The sequence below is a fragment of the Cygnus atratus genome, chromosome 1, assembly GCF_013377495.2.
Source record: "Cygnus atratus isolate AKBS03 ecotype Queensland, Australia chromosome 1, CAtr_DNAZoo_HiC_assembly, whole genome shotgun sequence".
NCBI lineage: Eukaryota > Metazoa > Chordata > Aves > Anseriformes > Anatidae > Cygnus > Cygnus atratus.
This window is the reverse complement of record NC_066362.1, coordinates 134,043,430-134,060,453: the sequence shown is the minus strand read 5'-3', so window position 1 is coordinate 134,060,453 and position 17,024 is coordinate 134,043,430.

Sequence of the window (17,024 nt, the reverse complement as noted above, 5' to 3'; positions counted from 1 at the left end):
ATGTGCTTCTTCTGTATACTGATCATACATTGGGATTGTATTCATCACAACTAATTATAGAGATGGGATTCATTCAAACATTTCATTTAAGATTTGTATGTATAGAAGGCAGAGGTACTTAACAACTTTGAGTGCACTCTCCACAAGTTTGCAGATGGCACCAAGCTGAGTGGTACAGCTGATACCAAAGAAGGAAGAGGCGCCATTTAAATGGACCTGCACAGGCTGGAGAATTGGGACTCTGTGAACCACATGAGGTTCTACAAGTCCAAGTGCAAGGTGCTGCACTTGGGCCGAGGCAATCCATGACAGGAGTACAGACTGGGAGAAGAACTCCTTGAGAGCAGCCCTGCAGAGAAGGACTGGGGGTTTCTGGTGGATGAAAGTCTCAACATGAGCTAGCAGTGTGTGTTTGCAGCCCAGAAGGCCAACTGTATCCTGGACTGCCTCAAAAGAGGTGTGAGGGAGGTGATTGTCCCCCTGTACTCTGCCCTTGTGAGACTCCACCTGGATTACTGCTTCCAGGTTTGGGCCCCCCAGCATGAGAAAGATGTGGACCTGTTAGAGCAAGGAAGGCTACAAAGATGATCAGAGGGCTGGAGCAGCTTTCCTATGAAGAAAAGCTGAGAGAGCTGTTCAGCCTACAGAAGAGAAGGCTCCGGGAAGACCTCATTGCAACCTTTCAATACTTAAAGGGGTCTTATGAAAAGGTAGAGAAGGACACTTTACCCACGTAGATAATGATAGGACAAGGGAGAATGGTCTTAAACTAAAAGAGGATAGATTTAGACTAGACATTAGGAATAAATTCTTCACTGTAAGAGTAGTGAGGCACTGAAACAGGTTGCCAAGAGAAGCTGTGGTTGCCCTATCCCAAGTTGTTCAAGGCCAGGCTGGATGGGGCTTTGTCCAACCTGATCTAGTGGCATCCTTGCCTATGGCAGAGGGGTTAGAGTTATATAATCTTTAAGGTTCCTTCCAGTCCAAGCCATTCTATGATTGCTTCCACAGGAATGTCTGCAAAATTGATCACAATGTCAGTTGCGATCACAGGAAATGCATAGATTTTATTTTTTTTTTCTGTTTCATTGTTGCTTTCATTTGTTGCCTTATTTTCCTTTATTCTTCCTTGTAGTGTAGAATTTTAAAATTACTGTCATTACTATAAGAACATGAAAACCTCAAGAAAAGTGTTCATTGTGTAATCCCCAGGATGTAAATACTCTATTTCTGGGCAGATTTAGAGTACCCAGGAAGGGAGAGAAAATAAAAACAAAACAAACAACAACAAAACCAGCATATTCAGTTATGTTTAAAAAATAACTTCCAAACATTTTACTTTGGATGTGAGAGGGGCTAAATGTATTATATTACATATATTACATATTACAGTAGGGGCAATTTTTGTTTTTTGTTGTTTTTTTTTTTGATTTGTTTAAAAAACAAACAACAACAAAAACAAAAATTGCCCCTATTGTAATTGCAGATCCTTAGAGTAGTATTTCCCAAACTATGTTTCATGCCTCCCTTTGTGTACTATCAAGTGAATTTTAAAAACTCATACATCTATTCTGCTAAGCATAATGATCAAATTTTGTTATTATGAACAGAAGTAATAAACCCACTCTATACCAACCACCCCTAACCATCTGGTATTTTTAATGGCTCATCTAGAGGAGCATGACCCACAGTTTTTGGAAACAGAATCATCAACACATGTGTCTCTCTGATTAGAGAGTATTTTGTTTTTTATTGATGGCAGCTTGTTTATTCACTCTACTGATGGAAACTTATTCTCCAAGATCTGTTTACTGTTGAGATTGATGTTGCCTATTTGTATGACCTTCAGTTGCAGAAATCCATTTGACATATTGCTATTAAATTAAGCAGATTAAATAAGGTGTTCACTTAAATGAAGACAGTGAAAAAATATAATGGAGGACTATTTTTATTATTTTTGTTTTATTTTATTTAGAAGTTTTTAAATGACAAGTTCACATTCATCTTACCATTTTATAAACCAAAATGTGAAGATCAAGCACTTTGCATGTATATATACGTGCATATTTTACCTAACACAATCCCTTTGACTATTATGGTACAATGCATGTAATGTTATACTGAGATTAGTTTAGTTAATAGTCTGAAGACTATCATTCTATCTCCATAGTTAAGCTAATAATTTCATGTATGCTCTGAATTTATGAACACTGAGTTATTTCTGTCATTTGTTATCGCTGAATACAGTCAGCTTCTGCAACATTTTGCAGTCACCTTTTTTTTGACTTTCTTGGAAAAATGTTTATCATCTGTATAAGTTGGCAGGTCATTATTCACTCTTTCATGACAATGAATATCACAGATCAGTGCACAGATCCTTCTGTGACTCCAAAAGTAAGTTCATTCTACATACATCTAATATAATACAATTAATTATTCCTATACTTCATTTTTGTTTTCTTTCTTTTTATGTCTTCATTTTCTTCATTAACCACATATAATCATTCCTGGAAGAATTTTCTCTGCTTTTTCCTTACGGTTTATGAGCCTTTTGAAGGCTTAAGGTTTTATCATTTTCTGTCCTCTTCTCATTTTCTATTTCATTTCCACTTGATATTTTCCTCTTTCTATCTCCTTTTCTTGCTGAGCTTCATGTTACTTTCCAGTTTAGCTTGTGTCATTTATGTATATTTCCTCTTCCTTTCTTCATTTCTTCCCTCCTTCATTATGTATTTTAAAAGTACATTTTTCAAGATTAACTATTCTCATATTTCCCCCCCTTACATTATTTATTTCTAGTTACTATTTTCCTTATTTTCCTAAAAAATAGATTTTATTTTATTGTATTTTTTTTCTGTTGTACAGAACTCAGAAATTCTTATTGGTTTCTTTCTTTTTCTAACTATATTGTTATTTTTCTAACTAATATTACTAACTCTCAGAAGACCATTGATTGATAAGTAAAGTTGGTCCAGGTAATTTCTGTTAGATATTCTAAGTAGGAACCAATTTAGGAAGATTTAATGTTTTCTGTAGTTAAATGGGAAAAGAGGAAGACAATGAAATTAGATGTCTCTGAATGTTTTCTGGAGATGACAAATAGAAATCTGCAAAATTTATTTGTGGCAGACAAAGTATTAAAGGAGCTCTTTTTTGGACCCAGCTTTATTCTCTCAACAGGGGAGAATGAGGACCAGAGGTTTAGAGGAATGAGGAACACTGAGGTTTAGAGAATTCCAAGGACAATTACTTTGGGTTTAATAAAATGACAAGTAGGGTTTCTAGGTCACTAATTTTCAGGTCACTAATTTCTGTCACCAAGAAGTAAAGATTTCAGTAACCAAAGTTCAGGAGGTTATTATCAATTGAAAGAGTTTGAACTATTGAAAGATTTGAACTATTAATGCATGCATCTCTATGAATTTGTGCTTCATGACAACCTAAATTTTTTGTATTTGTGGTTTTGTTACATGAAAGACTGAGAGTCATACATAAAATAAATTTTGTTGTACCATATGTAAAGCTGCAATTCTTTATTCTAAGATTTTTCAAATGCCTAGGAAAATGGTGTAGGTACAGAGTGCCATAATGTAGTTACAATGTTATACCATTTCACCTTCATTGGTGCCCAGGATCATATCAAGAAGTCTTCTCTGTCGTTGTATGAAAAAGAATTCATTCTATTAAAATGGATTTTTGCATCGCATATACCTTTATGGATATCAGAATCCAAAATCCTCAATCTGGATTATCTGATGAAGAGTTTTGTTATATCTACTCTCAGAAATTAATCATGCTTAGGAATGTTGCTGGACACTATATGTTGTCTGCATAGCTATTTTATCCCCAGGAATATCATGGTTGCCAGCACATTGTCTATTAAACAATTGTTCTCTTAGTTTTTCCTGCAACAATCAAACCATTCTTGAGAACTGTTTAGAAAAATGCTAGGTAGTACAGGACAAATCTGTGGCAGGGAATATTCTCACTGTTTTCTAGTAAAGTTGATCATGTACCAGTCTCCAGAAGTATTCCCAGGTACACATGATTTCACTTGGAAGATATGGACTTTTTATACTCTTCTATTATAGTTTTTAATCTCCCTTTCCATGCTGCTAGTCAGTGTACTGATAAGAGAAGTGTACTTTTAAGGGAAAATGTAGAGATATCAGTATGCTGGCTCCTTTACTGACTGCTTTGATAAGCAGAAAAACACTGCCACTTAGAGTGTCTCCCTTTGTCTACTAGCAATCATTGAAATCATAAGGACAGTTAACATTTCAATGCTGTGTGCCTGCACTGACATGACTAGTATCCTACTAGTATACTATATTAACATGCAAAAGTAATAGCAGGAGACTTCCTTGAAAAGAAAGCTTAGATTAAAGTAATGAAATATTTATACATGATCATCACACTACACAACTGTTACTATTCCCCTTCCCCCTCCCCTCCAATTCCCCCCAACTAGAAAATGTGAATTACACTATGACTGTGACTTGTAGTTTTTTCTGCAGTCTCTTTTCTGCAGTGTGCCTGCTAAAATTGGAGGAAGATTAATATGTCTTTCCGTCTGTTTGTTCTTTTTTTTTTATTTTTTTATTTTTTAACTCTATTAACAAGAGTTGCATTTTTGTTGTTGTTTTATTATCATAGGAACTATCTTTACAAAGACAGTATTATTATTGTTTTTTAAAAGACAAATATCACACTTCACATGGAAATGTAAACATTTTTGTTCCAACACATCAGGACATTTTTAAAAAATATTGATTTCCTTTGAGATAGTTTGATGCATATATTTACATTGGCTGTGTGGAGACTAAATTACAGCACGGTGCCTCACAAGGAAAGCTAAGAATCCAGTCCCCCAGTAATAAAGGATGAAAAACACATTTGAGTATCCCAGAGCCCTCTTTAGCCTATACAAGTGGTTTCTCTGTTCTCAGAAACCAGGTGACAGGAAAGGCTGTCATGCATTCAAATTTTACTCTGAAATAATATGAGGATGTGTCAAACATGGGACCAGAGAAATGTTTCTGGTCCTTAAAAGTAAGGCAGCTTTTGAAATCTACCATACTTTGAGGACAAACCCAGTAAGATCAATGAAGCTTTGAAAAAGGGTGCTACTAAATGCAGAGCAGAGTCTTGAGATTTGGCTCTGTGTTCTAAAAGAAAGGTGAATAAGGTGAGCTGCTGTCTCTTGAAGTAAAAATGTAATTGTCCATTTCCTTGAAAAGCTCTGGAATTTCTCTGAGTGTCTTAGATCCTGGTCTGTAAATGGGGTTAAAAATGGAAAGAAAGAATAGCTTGTGCTCTGAAGTGAAGTCTGACAACCAGTAATAATGAACTGTGAATTTCATGTGAATTTCATTCTTTTTTAGCTCCAAGTGCATATTTCCTTCTGTGTTCTACTTCTAAGGACAGCTCAGGCATACAAAACCAACCAAACAACAACAACAACAACAACAACAATAACAACAAAATTATTCCTGACGTGTGTATTTGATGCCTAGTCTTTTTTCCTTACTAGTGCCGAGAAAATGTACTGGCTGAGATCCCAAATTATCACTGCAAGTGATAATATAGACAGAAAGAAATGTGTCGGCCTCCCTTCCCGACTTCATTCCAGCGATGCAGAAAACTTTTTGTAAATCAATAGGAACCAGGGTGAAGGATAAAAGACTGGCTTGTCTGTGTAGTCCATTCATTATATCAAAGTCTCATCCAATCCTGCAAACAAGACACCAATACATCCCATATGGATATATGGATATGCATACAGGACTGGGACCTAAAAAATACACAAAAGGAAAAAGAAAATTAACTGTGTTTTTAAAATTAGTATCTATAAATAGAAAGTATTAAACTTCCTATTTAATGTGGAATAAATATTTTCAGCTCAAGTTTCGGGACCTTTGCTCTTCTAGTTTTAAACTACAATGACTTCCATAAGCCCACGGGCAACACTAAATTTAGGTGCAGCCTTGGACTGCAAGTTGCATGAGAAAAGCTGACTTTTCTTTCTTAGTAGTTAGTAGTAGAGTCAAAAGCAGCTGTAATCCTGAGCAAACAAGCAATATGTTCTCTGCTTTGGATCTGTTTTTCAAACACTGTAACAGTTTCAAATATATTGTAACTAATATTTCTTTAACACTTTCATATTTTTCATATTATCTTTTAGCATTATTAAAAAGTAAATTTTCTTATGAATACACATGCATTTGACCTAGTCCAAAACTTATGGAAAAATTTTAGGAAGGGCCTTTAGGAAAGACAGGCAGGGGAGACAAGGAAAGGGCATCATCCTCTGTGTCAATGAACAGCTGGAGTGCACGGAGCTCTGCCTGGGGGTGGGTGAGGAGCTGACAGAGAGCTTACTGGTCAGGATTACAGGGAGGGCAGGGACAGGGGACATTATAGCAGAAATCTGCTACAGACATCCTGATCGGGAAGACAAAACAGATAAGAACCTCTATAGACAGATGGAAGTAGCCTGATGTCTACAAACCGTGGTCCTCATGGTGGACTTCAACCACCCTGATATCTGTTGGAGGGACAATACAGCAGGGCATAGGTAATACAAGAGTTCCTGGAAAATACTGGTTATAATATCCTTCTCCAAGTGATAGAGGAGCTAAGGAGGAGAGGAGCTTTGCTGGATGTTCTTCTCATCAACAAGCAGGGGCTGGTGGAGAAAGTGAAGCTCAAGGGCAGCCTTGGCTGCAGTGGCCACAGTTTAGGGTCCTGAGAGCAGCGAGGAGCGAGAACAGCAAGCTTGCTATCCTGGACTTTGGAAGAGCAGACTTTGGCCTCTCCAGAGATCAGCTTGGTAGAGTCCCACGGAACAAAGCCCTGGAGGGAAGAGGAGCCCAAGAAAGCTGGCTAATAACTGAGGATCACCTCCTCCAAGCTCAAGAGTAATGCATCCCAGCAAAGAGGAAGCTGGGCAAAAAAAAGCCAGGAGGCCTGCATGGATGAACAAGGAGCTTCTGGCCAAACTCAGGCAGAAAACAGAGGCCTACAAGTCTTCCACAAGGTGGAAGGAAGGACAGATAGCCTGGGAAGAATACAGAGAAGTCGTCCAAGCAGCTGGGGATCGAGTTAGGAAAACCATAGCCCTGTTAGAATTAAATTTGGCTAGGGACATCAAGAAGAGCAATAAAGGCTTCTATAGGCATGTCAATAATAAAAGGAAGACTAGGAAAACTGTGGCCCCCCTCTGGAATGAAACGGAAGACCTGGTTACCGGGGATATGAAGAAGGCTGAGGTACTCAATGACTGTTTTCCCTCTCTCTTCACTGACTAGTTCCAGCTACATAGCCCAAGCCGCAGAAAGCAAAGTCAGGGACTGAGAGAATGAAGAACCACCAGCTGTAGGAGATCAGGTCTGAGACCATCTAAGGAACCTGAAGGTGCACAAGTCCATGGGACCTGATGAGATACATCTTCAGGTTCTGAAGGAACTGGTGGATGAAGTTGCAAAGCCACTGTCCGTTGTATTTGAGAAATTGTGTCAGGTCGGTGAAGTTCCCACTGACTGGAAAAGGGGAAACATAATCCCCATTTTTAAAAAGGGAAAAAGAAAGACACAAGGAACTATAGGTCGACAGTCTCACTGTCAAGTTAGATTTTATACCATATCATATATCATATTTCAACATATATATCATATCATATCTGTATATTATGCATACTATATATCTGTAAATACATGGAAATATAATATGTAATTAGGGTAGATCTTTTGTTGTGGTTGTTGTTCATTTATTTATAGGTTCTATACATCTTCTTACCATGAGATGCGATGTGATGGATAGATGTGGAAGATATACTAAAAATAAAATATACTGCCTTAATACATTGTGAAATATGACTACTCTTTTATTTCTATGTCCCTCTTACATTTCTTCTCTTTATTCTGTCTCGTGTTTTCTTACTTCAGGCCATGTCCTTTCTTAGATCACTCACCTTCTTCATAATAGGATTATTTTCCCAAATCATAGCTATGCCATGAGATTAGATTAGTTAATGAAGCACTTGAAATTGAATTATATGTCTCACATATGTGAAAAATGTTATGATAATGGAGGTGATAAATAACATACATTACCTTCAATATCTTGGAAGAAAAAACTTTGAGTATAATGAAGAAAATGGAGTACCCATGAATTCACACTGAATGTCAATATTGGCTTATTTGGATGACCCAAACTTTAAGTGTATTGGCATTTTCATTATATGTCCAAATTCCATTTTCTGCTTCACATGCCAGGTTTTAAAGACTGTTATTAACTCCTTCTGTTTATGCTTAATTAAAGCAGGATATTACTTACTATAATGTTCTTCTCAGTAAATACCCAGCTCTCCCTAAGTACTCTCCTGGTATTGCTAAACCCTCAGAATGTAATGCCTCCTGGATTCTGAATTTGAAGAACATGAATAATGAAACATCTGTCTCTTGTTGAAATGAAAGGCCTGCAACAAGACGTTGCAATGTCACATTGTGTTGCTCTTGTGCTGTGAAGTTACCCACTGTTATATGCATGTCTCCAAGTCTGTTAGGGGAATGAGAACAAAACAGTTGACCTTTTTATTTAAAACAAAAGTAAAAACATTGCTAATTTGTATTCTAGTAACTCATTTTAAGTGCAAAATTTTTGCAATTCATGTAAAATTATTTACAGTTAAGTTATTGTTATACAGAATAATAATAAAATGGTAAAACTAAAATGTTGGAAAGTGCACAACGCACAGTACAGTTCTCACCTCCTGACATTGCATAAAATAGTAACTATGTAATTATGCTGTCTGACATGAATAGAAAATTCAAATTAGTAGTTCTGAAAATTACTTTCTAGATCTATTGATGAGAAAATACATATATATATTTGAAGTGATTGGTACATTTACAAAATTTAATCCATGTTTTTTCTAGTTTTGAATAAATTCAGGTTTCAACAAGTGCTGACAAGTGTTTGAGTGGCTTTTGAGAAGGAGATTTGGCTATAAATTACTTGCATATTTCTGCCAATAAGCCTTTTTTATCTTTCAAAAATAATACTTAATACCTGGAAAAACATGGCTTAGTCCATGAAATCAGACAAAATGTTACTGTACTTGCATTAATCCTAGCTTCAGACATCTATATTAATTGAGGTCAGTGTTAGTGACCTGAGCTGATGATTCTATAGGGAGCATAGGGCTGTTGAATCATGCTGCAGAACACACCTATATATATATTCAGTGCATGTATATTGTCATACATACATATTCTTACATGAACATGTAATAAAAAACATTTTAAAATATCTTCCAGCAGTAATTTTGCTGCTATGTAGGTGTGGCAGGCATCTGGTAGAAATCCAGAATCAGAATTAAGAGCAAATCTGGGAAAATACATATCTGAAATGCAGTGAAAATAAGGATAAAGCTTGAGAAAAACAAGCAAGCAAACAAATGATATCTGCTGCACTTCATGGAAAGAATATGTCATCAGTGTCACCATTAAATTGCTTGTCTTAACTGTCTTGTAGATAGTTAAGTTTTGACATTAATTTTCAAATTAAAAAAAAATATGATAAAGCTAAAACAAGGTATTACTATTTATTATTTTAAAACTACTTATTGTTAAAGAGTTTTAAATATTCAAATAAAATAATATAAACATTCTAAAATGTTTCCTATTTTTTAAAATGTTAAATTCACTCAAATAAGCTTTTCAGCCTAGAATTTTTTTTTTTATTTATTTTTTTTTAATTCTGTCAATACTTAACACAGACTTTGTGGTATTCTAGACAAAAGCTGCCTTTACTGAATGCAGAATTTCCATTCTATGCAAAGCTTTTAAAGTAAAATCTACTTTCATAAAATATAGACATTTGAAACCAGAAAATATTTCTTTTCAGTTCACATATTTTCTTCTGTTTTTTACTTCTGTGTAGCAAACTTTCAGAATTTACTGAATATAGCACTTTGTGAAAGGACGTTTTATTGCATTTAAGTAGCAAGCTTTTGGACTGGAGAACTGGCCTTGTTCTATGAGAAGAATCCAGGGGCTGCTCCTGTGCCAGACACAGCTGGTTCCAGCTTGCTCTGAACAGGACCCACCACTGGCTAAAGCTGAGCCCAGCAGCCATGCTCATGATGCCTCCCCGATAACATACTTAAGAAAGGGAAAAAATGCTGTGCAGCAGCTGTGTGAGAGAGAAGTGAGGGAAATGTAGAGAGAAACAGACTTTCAGGAATGAAGATCAGTAAAGGAGGGTCAGGAGATGCTCCAGGTGCCAGAGCATAAGTTCCCTTGAAGCCCATGGAGAGGCCCATGGTGGATCATACTCTCCCCCTACAGCCCACAATATATCATGGCAGAGCAGATATCCACAGTACAGCCCATGGAGGAGCTTTTAATTGTTTTTAGTTTCTCACTGCTCTAGCTTGTTAGTAGTAGGTAATACATCATGTTAATCTCCCTATGCTGAGTCTGTTTTGCCTGTGATGATAGTTGGTGGGTGATCTCCCTGTTCTTATCTCAACCCTTGAACCTTTTCCATTGTATTTTCTCCCCCTTTCCCTTTGAGGAGGGGGAGTGAGAGAATGGTTGTGGTGGAGTTCAGCTGCCCAGCAGTGTAAAACCACCACATCCCTTTCCCCATTCCCCATTCCCCTGAACTGTTCAGGGTGAAGATATAGAAGAGGGTGGTTGGGGGAAAAGTGTTTACTTTTAGTTTCTCACTTCTCTAGTCTGTTAGTAGTTGGAAATAAATTACATTAATCTCCTTTATGTTGATTCTGTTTTGCCCATGAATATAATTGTTTAGAGATGTCCCTGTCCTCATTTTGACCTACAAGATTTTTCATCATATTTCCTACACCATCTTTCTGAGGAGGGGGAGTGAGAAAGTGATTGCATGAGCACCTGGAGACCAGTCAAGGTTAACTCACCACAGAATTTTGGACCCCAAAGTTATCTTTATGTGCAATATCTCCAGAGCGTCATCTTGTCTTCAAACTGACATAGGTCAATTTATCAATAGACAATCTGAATTCTTAAGGACAATTTCTAAGTTATGGCTAACAGTTATTATTAAGACATAAAACTACCTGAAATAAACATATTACATTTTCAAGACTAGGAAGTACTGGCTTACATTAGATTAAAAAATAAATAAATTTGTCTGTCTTGAAAGTCTGCTTCTCATTTTTAAATTTATTTTTTTTCTATTATTGTACTTTTTTAGTCTTAGATATTATAGTTAGTCAAATGGCTACTTGGGGTCATGGTGCTTCATTCATTGGCCTTAAGTCCATAAAGAAACTATAAACAGAACATCATTTAAAACACTTCACTTACTCAGAGGTAAATTTTCAGTGTCCCTCTGAGAAGAAACAGTAAATTTGATTCATTAACTTAATTATGTACTTATGTAAAGCATTTCCCAAAATGATTTCTGAGATCTATACAAGGTCATAATAAGGTTTTTCATTTGGTCATTGTTTTTGAGTTTAAAAGAGCCGAAAGCTTAAAAAAATAAAAATAAAAATAAAAAATCTGTCATGAAAACATTCATATATTCATACACATTTTGTTCACATGTTCCTTTTCCATATTAACTCCACCATAATTTTTGCCCATGCAACATATGTAAAACACCACAGTTCCATCAAGTGCAAATTTTATTTTAAGAATCAAATTACTGTTCGTGTCTGCAAAACAGATTCTAAAGTCAGTTATGACTATCTCCTGAAATTTCACTCTTGCGTGGTGGTTGAACTGCTTCAGTTCCCACATCCAGAGGTGGGAGACTTTAACAACAAAGTAACAAAAGGAAGTTTAACAGCTTTCTCACCTCATACATATAGCCATGATTTTCTTTGAATAATTTACCAGGATAGTATTCATACATACTATGACACAAAGACGAAATTTACTAGTATTTAAGGACTATTATTTGCTCTCTCCTTGAGGCATTTTTACAGGGATTTCACGTATTCAGTAATTTCATCATACCCTAACAGAACAGGATGCAGCTCAATTAATAATTAAAGATGAAAAGCAGATGCAAAATCAGGTCTTAACATAAGGGACATAGAACATTTTAGCTTCTATACTCCTAGGAGTCCAGTAAAGGGAGAAGCAGCTGATGATATTGGATATTCCTACAAATAGGATACTTCTGATAGGCCAGAATGTGTTGCATTGTCCTGTTCATAAGGGAACTTATACCTTACAGGGAAAAAAAAAAAAAAAAAAAAAAAAAACACTCTTACTTTATTTTTTGCTTTTAGATTTTTTTGTGTTATAAGATATCTTTCCACCCTTTTGGGAAGGGGGAGCAATATTTGCATGCAGGTAGCATAGACAGCAAATTTTAAATGGATGAACGTCAGTCTAATGTCAGTCTGGGAACTTTTGTTTAACCCAAAAGCTCATTAAATACTCTCCATTAAACACAATGTAAGAATGTCAGCAACAGAAAATAGAGAGTGCAAATTTTGAAGAGAAATTTTGTATTTGTAAAGTAAATGGGGGTATTATGACTGGTTGTTTCGAGGTCTATTCAATAGTTTAGGAGCTCTACATCACAATGTAACAGCATAACAAGACAAAAAAAAAAAAAAAAAAGGAAGAAACTTCAAGAGAAAAGGAGTCTGCATAAAATCAAGAGAACAGTTTGCTAGAAGGCTTGTGTGGGCTATAGATGGTTAGAAAACATCAAATTTGCAGAGAACACACCTATAGAATGGGTGAAGTTTCAGAGTCGAAGAGAAGCCAGTGTTTGTAGAATGAGCTTAATGACATTAACTCCCAAAATACGTTAATGTTCCTAAATGAAAGAGAAACAGCTTGATACACTCACAGCTAGCTGACACAGAAACAGTGAAAGGGACAAACCTAGACAATTCTTCATCAGCTCTATCTAGCAAGGAATGGTCTCTGTGCTGCCTACAACATAGCTTCGCATTTTCCAGGCCCCCGTGTGGATCCATACCCTGAAAATGCTTAACGTCTCTTTTCAGTGTGTGCGTGCAGAGGGTTGGTACTGATGAATTATCTAGAATATCATGTTGTGTTGCAGCCAACAACACTGGTGGTTTCATAGTATGATATTGGGGGTGTTTCAGGTTTGAGGCAATATTCACTCATAGTTTTCTTTAAGTAACTTTTTCACAGGAATACAGAAAATTGCTTTTAAATATATTGATAAGAATTCTATTTAAACTGAGATAACCAACAATTTCTCATTTCTCTCATGCAAGCTTTTTTTTTCTTTTTTTTTTTTTTCTTCCCCTTTTTTATGTTAGTTGCTACTTTCTTCATCTTGAACTTGATTCTTGGCACCCTGAATCTGGGAAGCTCTGATGTCTGGAAAGCTGAATGTCATTAGGATCATTCTGACAAAGTCATAAAATAGACAATGTTATAGCAGACTGAAACAATAGAAAATGACAGACCAGCAATTACATGAATATACCTGTGACTTCGCTCTAGACAGTGTAAAAAGTTCTTTCTCTCTCCATCAGAGATCTAGGTAAATGAGACTTCTATGTATACTATAGACTTGTCCCTTACACCATTTACTTAGACCATTTATTTTTTATTTGATTTTTTTTTTTTGGGGGGGAGAGGGTGGGGAGATGAGGATGGGGAGGTTAATGATTACTGTGGCTAAAAACACTCAAAAAGGAAACAACTGTTTCTAGACCACCTATTACAACTACAAAGACACTATATATATTATATTTTGATCAATGTTAGAACTCCTTAAACCCTTCTGCAGTTACCTATGGGGGAAATTAATTTCTGCTTCAAGGTATATAATTATTGGTTTATGAAAGCTCATGCAAGCTGTGATATGCAACAAAGCCACTTTTTGGATTCCCACATAACTGATGTCAGTCTGACATGACTGTTCTGCCACAAAGCTGGGGTTGCAATGATTCTCTACAGCAACATTCTCTCAACCACTCTATGATGAAATTATATTCAGATTGCAAAAATGAAAGTGTCACAGTGCCCAGGAAAACAAGCTTCTCTCAACTCATTCTCTTCACCCATTGTCACATAAAGTAATGATTGCCACTGCACCTAGTCATCACTCAGGACCCTAGTGAACTCTGTACATCAGTTTCATAGTGACTGAGAAACATTTGTCAGTGTGCAATTGGTATAAAATGCAAGTTTCCAGCTATTGGGCCAGTTCAGAAGAAAGTGATTTGTAGAATCATCCAGTAATAAGGAGGGACCACAAAAACAGAAATAGTTAATAAGGCAGTATTGCACAGAGAAGATAGGTGGTGTGTTGAACAGTATTTGCATCCCAATGTTAAGAAAGATTAACTAAGAGAATAATTTCGAGGACAATTGATTTCGAAGGAGGTAGACAGGGCCAGGTGAAGAACTCATGCTCCACTAGAATGGTGTTCTCAAAGTTATCCAATGTACATTTTCCTTTACAGTAGTGTTGATTACAAATTCCCCTCACCACCTTTTTCCACTAAATAAGAATTGGGTGGACAGTTGAAAGTTAGAAACAAATTAAAACTAGAAGAAGTGTTCTTAAAAAAAAGAATTTCCAAGGAGAAATAACTGTGTTAAGTGCACAATTTGACTACAGCAAAAAAAAAAAAGAAAATATATGAGGCAATTAAGTGTGTCACAAAAACATCTCTAACTACTCAGCTAAATAAAGGTTCATGGAATTTTCCTATTTATCCATACATAAATAGATTAAGAAAGGTTTTCTCTCATGTCTTCATCTACAAATGTTTGTGATCACCTTTCTTTGTTCAGATACTTCCCTTTTCCTTTAATCTGGTCTGAGTTAGTGTATTATCATGAAGTTGTGAATTTGACTTCAGGGTAGTGAATCTCCAAGAAGTGTCCAGCTATCATCTAAGCACCCTACATAACACAAGGCAAGATATTCAGCTTTGGGTGTTATATCAGAGAAAACATGTAAAGAAGAAGTGGCTTTCAGTTGTCAGAGAGCTAGGAAGCTCTTTGGAAGGAAACAAGTTAGTAAAGATCATATTTAAATTTCAGGTATCCAGAATAGTCTGCAACATTCAATAAATTAGTGGTTTTGCTTCAATTTTGATTGCGTGTGACTCTGACTAGTGACAACTAAGACAAAGTGGATTTTAAAAAAAATGTTGTATATTAAGTATTCTTTGGAAGTATTTTGCATTCTCATAAAACCTGTGACTAAAAGGACTGTATATATATAACAGAAAATGGAATGCCAAAGCTGTACAATAATAGTGTTTCAAATTTAAAGTGAAAGTTATTATTTGTATCCACAGATACAGATGTTTCTGTGGATACAGACGGTTTTGATACAGATTTTCTGTATTAATATTTTGGTTATTTAGATCTGTGGACAGGGAGAACAAACCCCAGCGTTTTGTTTTCTCATGCTTTTGTTGTATGTTTTATTGAATTGTGTTTAATTAATCAGATCAATGTAATATCAAGCAGTCACTGCTATACATATTAAAATGAGGTATATATTTAATGGGGGGGGGGAGGTTACTGGTAAATTTTGCCTAAGTTTTTATGAGATGAATAACGATGAATAAGCTTTTAGAAATGAGATCTGCATGCACATTAGTAGAAATAAAGATGCATTAAAGTACAACTATACCACCTCATTGCAAGTAATGGTTGACATATAGAAGTGGATTTTGTCTCTGTACCAAGTAAAATGAGTTATGAACACAGGAAAAGAATAAATTACAATTATTGTTATACTTGGTTTGTTTCTGATGAAGTATGGTTCCATTTGCAGTATCAAAATAACTGATGTCATTGTTTCCATCACAATTTGCCTCATATGGAGATACAAGATTGTGTATTCCTTCTAAATATTTTCCTGCCTCTCCTCTTATCCCCTTCCTTTTGTTGATCACCATTTTTACTCCAAGTGAACATAACTTTCTTCTGATGTACAGCATCATGGAATCAAAGGCAATTTCCTCTTTATTTTCATTATTTTCACGTCTTCTGGTTCATTTATGACAGGTCTTTCAAGTAAAATATCTTGAATAATCAAGCCCTGTGCATTCTGTGTATCAGAAGGGCTGAATTTCAATCTCTTCAATGATAATTTCATCATGAGGAACTGCTGTTTTGATAGCATGTTTTCTTCCCTTAACTGTATTGTAGGGGTAAGTGGTACAGAAAGACAGGAGGAAGAAAGGCTAAGGAGTGTGGAAGGTTCAAGTTCTCTCTAATAAAACTTAAAAAATATCTACTTTCTATCTTGCTGCTGACTGTCCTGCTTGAATTTAGATAATACAGTAAGCTGATCAGCAACTGCTAGAACTGTTAAGGGTAACTGACTTGTTTTCAGGCTGTCTTTTGTCATAGTAACTAAGGTTCAGAAACTGAGAACAAGCAGAAAATCTTTTCCATTATTAATACTATTATAACAAGTATTATTAAAGGTTATTATAACCAATGCTAGTCTCAACAGATGCTTTTTTGACCAGAACATTAGAAAATTAATGTCAGAGCAGCTGTGAGACTGTTGTAATTTTTTACTTGAAGATGAAAGGTTGTTCGACTGGTCAGCCTTAATTAGCTCTGAAAGGTGGTGTCATGTACCAGCAAAAAAAGGCACTTCTGTCATCCTGAACCATTATCCAGAATATTTTTTTTTCCTCTCTCTTCTTTTTTTCCTGATAATTCTCAAATGCAGGACAGCCTACCTAGATGGACAGTCTATCTAGATAGCTACTGGCTAGAGTGTGTTTTACTGTACTGTTACTGGCCACTTGACACTTAAAGACCACTATAAGCCCACAGAATTTGTAAGAATTTGCTTCTAAATTTTATAACAGTGGGCCAGAATGAGCAGAATTAAAGTCACAGGACTTACTGTTCAAGCAGTCAATGGAAAAATATGAAGGTTTTTTTGTTTGTTTTGATTATTTTATTTTGTTATTGTTGTTGGCTTTGTTTGATTTTTTTTGTTTGGTTGTTTTGTTGTTTGTTTGTTTCTCACAGTTCCATAGCATG